Raw genomic sequence first — 5,635 nt, 5'->3', positions numbered from 1 at the left:
CCCTCCAGCTGCTGGATATACCGCAAGGATTGCTGTTTGTCCGTCATTACTAGCCAGACCCTGGCGCTAGTGTAATGTTAGGGCTAGCGGAACGCACCAAATAATAAGACAGATAGTGTATGGTGCGTTCGCAGCCCGGGGTCCACCGTGCAGAGATGGAACCTGCTGCTAAGTAATGACGGACTATATGGCGGTACTCATAAGTATACACACGTGGGTTAAACTTCACCCAGCGTGAAGGAAGCGATCCTGTTGCGTCACAGGATCGCGGTACCGCACATAGAAGGCGAGCAAGTAGTCAGCGAACTCAACCCCAACTAGGATTGAAGTCTGATTAGACCCTTGCTGGCACAGCACCGCAACTGGGTGTGTAAGGAAGCTGAATAACAATATTAGGGCACAAGAGTGCATGCGGTGCCGCACTGACGAACGCCACTAACCACCCAGGCTTGGGTAAGGAAAGCACAGAGGAAGTGCACGGCGCCGTACTGGCGGTCACAGCAACTGGACGCTGTAATGTGTGATTAGTGCTGTAGGATAAGTCGGGCGCTAGATAGCAACCATACACCTTCTGCGAACAGACATTCAATAGGGAAGGGGTATCCAAGGACGACTTGCACTCACAACAAACACACGTAAGCAAATGTACACTAGCGCATGGCCGTGCGGTCATGTGCAGTTTATATAGTTGCAGCACAGGAAGTGGCCACGGAAACTTTGCCCTTCCAAGACCTGCCAAAAGGACCAATGGAATGTGCTGCAGAGCCTGAGCACATGACCCTCGATCTCCAATGGGAGATCTTGCCCTGGGCATGCTCAGTGTGTGCAGACAAGGACTTAGTCCCAGAGAAGTCCGCTCGCTGCTGACCAGCACTGGGTTTAATGGCAGAAGCTGAAGAAGCAGCAGAAACTCTCTGTACAGAGTGAGACTGAGCAAGACGCTGGGACCGACGTCCCTGATGAGCAGACTCCACTGCGGCTGGATAAGAATGGGAGACCGCAGCGGAGATGGCTCGAGATTCCCCCTGTGCAGAAGCGGGAACTCGAGACCTAACATTATGTCAACCAACTTTTCTTCCCCTTAGATTAGGTAACACCATCTTTTAAGACCACACATATATGCGCAAAGCGCATCTTGTTAATTACTATCATGATCTTGGGAAAGATGACGGGTTTTGGTGGACTTCATACAAATGGCGCCGATATACGCACGCGCACTTGTTTATTTTAATTCTTATGTAGTATCGTATGTAAGAGATAGCTCCTTATGGGCTCCTTTAAAATGGCGCTGATATGCACATGCGTGTTTGCGCACCTCGTCCCTTGTTAATTTGGTAATACCATCCTCTAAGATTACATATATATGTGAAAAGCGCACTTGGTTAATCACTATCATGGCGTGCTCTGGTGAACTTTATGTAAATGGCGCTGATACACGCACGTGCACTTACTCGTTCTTCATGTAGTATCGTATGGGAGATAGCGCTCAGGTGCGCAAGCGCAGTTGATTGTTTTAGGACAAGGAAAGATGGTAGCTTCTTAGGGGCTTCTTTAAAGTGGCGCCGATGTGCGCATGCGTGTTCACGCACCTTGTCCCTTGCATTAATTAAGGTCTCCTACAATTTCCGGCGCGCGTTTAATGACGTCTATGAGGTATTTCCTCTAACGTGCGCTGGATTGGAGTACCGAACTTGATGCACCTGGCGTCTTGGTGGAGCGTCCTCACATGCGACATATGATTGGCCAACCGGAACATGCAGGGGGTATTTAAGGAGGTAAGGTGGGGGCATAGTACACACTCCCCTTGAGAAAGCACGTGATTGGCGAAACGCGCGTCGGGGCATTCCTGCAGCGATATTTATCATGGGTAAGCATTAAATTTATTTACTACTACTCCATAGGTGTCCAGTGCAATTGAGCTCTCACTATCCGGGTTTATATACATGAGATTAGGACCTTAAAGGATATTTATATGAGTCTTTTTTGCTTGAACAAATGTACAATTGATATGGTACTAGTATGCTCTCCATAAGACACTTTGGTACATTTTTGCTGCTTAAATATGGAATTTTGTCTGAGTCTTTTTGATATCCTCATATGGTATTTTTGTATTGTTTTAAAATGGTATTTCAATAAACTTTATTGATTTTATTATATCTTCGTGTGCCATAGTGGTCTGTGAGTGCTTTTATGCACTCATATTTTGGCAGGACTGTAGAAATACCTGGAGCCCAGTAGAATTTTTGTACCAGGGCAAGGGCCTGGTTTTTTTCCTCGATGTGTGGGCCCATGTGCCCACGTGGCAATAGCAGGGTACATCCACTTAGGGAAACACACAAGTTGGTCCTTTTTCCAGAGACCATTGTCCATACATGCTCCATCAGCTTCCACTGTTTCACTTCTTCTTTTGGAAACATTCTCTGCATCGTCATTAAGCGGTCTCGCGGGGTCCGGCAGAAAACCTCAGTCTGGCATAGATCATCAGGTTCCTGTAGAGTCAGTATTCCTTGTAACTGTTTACGCTGAGAGCGTGTGGTCACCATAGCTGGTATGGGCGGTTCGACGGGTAGGAGAGCGGCAGCTTTTGCTTGCATATCCACAAAGGTGTTACCAACAGTCTGTGGACTGTTCCATAGTACCATGCTCCTTAACTTTGATAATGGCCACCTGGGTAGGTAATTTGATTGAGTCCATGAGGGTTTTAACAGCTTCAGCATTCTTCACTGGAGTCCCGGCAGTAGTAACAAACCCTCGATTGGCCCATAGGGCTCCAAAATCATGAGCAATACCAAATGCATACTGTGAGTCCGTGTATATATTAGCCCGCCTGTCTTTGGCCAGAACACATGCAGTAGACAGAATAAACAAAAGCACAACAAAGTATAACATAGCTAGAGATGATCCAAATATAATTGTCACCCCAAGCAAAAATGCAACTATGTTATAACTACAATTCAGAACCAATCGCTGAAAAATATAACAGAAAGGAGGTGGGTCACAAGGACCCAGAAGAAACGATCAATAAGTCCAAGTCATAAAAATAAACAACTTTATTAATATAACATATACAAAAAAAAAAAAAAATACAAATGTACAAATACATATAATATGAAAAACAGAGTAGATGAAAAGTGCCACCAGGTGTACTAGGACACCACCAAGACATAAAAACATATTAGGGGCGCAAGGAACCAGACACATCCATACCTATACCGGTATATGGGATCAGGGGTACAATAACCTCATACATCACATGTTCAATATATAGGAAACCATCCTTAATCAAATGTGATGAGATGTGGATGACCCCCATATGATCAACCATACCCAATAACAGATAATATATATCCCAAAGAGAACCAATGATCCACGGTGTCAGATCTATATCAAATGCATATGTATATCATTACCTCTAAATAGAGCACCGGGTAGGATGTGCACAGGGACCGTGCGCCCTCCCCAACGCACGTTTCGGCTATCACACCTTCCTCAGGGGGAATAAGGTGGACAACTAGATGTGTGATTAAATACCAATCGGTACCGGAAGTACCCGGGACAGACCCGGAAGTAACATATCGTAACCCTGGTAACCATGATATATATCCCCCAATACAAAAGATAAATACATAAAAGACGGAGAAATCAGCCCGAACCTACCAGGCAGTGCACGCGCCGCAGATCGCCGACCGCCAGTCAATCACAGGGCCCTGTGAAGACCGGCGACGGACGAACACACAGCGCCGACACCAACCTGGCAGGGGAACACAAACGCGCATGCGCAGAATAGCGATACTAGCCCGCAGCCAGGAAGACAATAGCAAGCCTAGCAGCCGCGCCACCAACACACACGGCGCAGGCGCCAACCAGGCACAGAGACATGGATACGCGTGCGCAAAAAGGCAATACACCGCCGCAGCAGAATGGAAAAAAGCGTGTACAGCGCAGACGCCAATAAAACAAGCAGCGCACGCGCGCATGCGCAGAATGATATCGAGGACCGATACCACCATGATGAAAAAGGGAAAGAGGTACCCAAATAAAAACAATGAACAAATACAAGAACGCAATACGGTACATATATACAGAAACACATAAGTGAAAATACACATGGAGTATGGATAATTGTGCAATATCTTGTTATATAATAATAACACGCAAGTCAACGTGTAAATTATTAAACCGGAGTAGTCCAAAAAGTCCTTAAACTTGGAGATAGCTTCAAGGGAATCAACCGGCAGCCCTTAGTGTCGCTCCATAATAGAAGCTACCAATCCGGTGAAACATTACATGGAGTCTTGAAAGGTAAATGTATCCACTCCTCCTCAAAGTGCAGAAAAAACGATGTAAACTTAACCAACAACACCTAGTCAAAGACAAAATGTAAAAATTAATAACATATAAAAACAAAAAATACATAAAAGCCGCAGCAGTATCCCGCAAAGATGTAAAAAGTGGACGGTGATCACAAAAAGGATGAGAAATTAAGCGCCTCATTGAGCCCCCGTGGATAAACCGTGCCCAAAGTCCATATCCAGCGAGACTCAAGCTGGGCCAGACGTTGAGAAATATTGCCACCCCGAATACCCAGGTCAATAATATCAATGCCCTTAACACGTAACTCCTTACTATTACAGCCATGATGTGTTTTAAAATGCCTTGGTATAGTTTTGAGAAGGGCTATATCCACCTGGTCGCTGGCCGCCTGAATGCCACGCACGTGCTCCCTGACCCGTACCTTAAGTTGGCGTGTGGTAAGACCTACGTAAATCAGGGAGCACGGACACGTGGCATAATAGATAACATTCCTAGACTCACAGGTGATGGACTTCTCGATTTTATAGGTCTTACACCCCGATGAATCAACAAATGAGTCACTACGATCCACATTTATACAGGCAACACAGCGACCACAGGGCCTACAGCCCCTCCTAGCCGGAAAGTCATCCAAAAACGTTCTGGGAGAACCGCCATTATAATGGCTACGAGTAAGACGATCTCGCAGGTTTCTAGCACGTCGAAAGGTGATGGCGGGCTTATTAGGAAGAATCTTAGCGATGGTATTATCAGTCATCAGTATAGGCCACGCTCTTTTAAGAGCTGCACGTACTGACTCTGATTGGGTATTAAAATTGGTAATAAACCTTACCACACCAGAGTCATTTGTGCCCTTTTTCGTTTGGTATAATAGTAAATTCCTCTCTGACCACTTAGCTTTATGATAAGCCCTTTTAACAGCCCTACGACTATACCCTCTCTCGATAAATCGTTGCTTTAATTTATCTGCATCGGCCTCAAAAAGTTGCTGCGTCGAACATATACGCCGGAGACGTAAAAATTGTCCCACAGGTACGGCGCGAATCATGTGAGCAGGATGTGAGGAGGAGGCGTGGAGCAGCATATTTGTAGATGTGGGTTTTCGGTATATATTAGTACTGACGTACCCGCCAACATCCTTCCGGAGCATAACATCTAGAAACTCAACTTTGCCAGGATGATAATTGACCGTAAGGCGTATGTTCAGATCATTATTATTAACCGCCTTAAAGAAAAGGTCAAGAGCTGAAGAAGAACTCACTATTCTGCGCATGCGCGTTTGTGTTCCCCTGCCAGGTTGGTGTCGGCGCTGTGTGTTCGT

Source organism: Ranitomeya imitator, chromosome 4 (genome assembly GCF_032444005.1).
Source record: "Ranitomeya imitator isolate aRanImi1 chromosome 4, aRanImi1.pri, whole genome shotgun sequence".
Classification (NCBI taxonomy): Eukaryota; Metazoa; Chordata; class Amphibia; order Anura; family Dendrobatidae; genus Ranitomeya; species Ranitomeya imitator.
Note: the sequence above shows the minus strand (reverse complement) of the source record.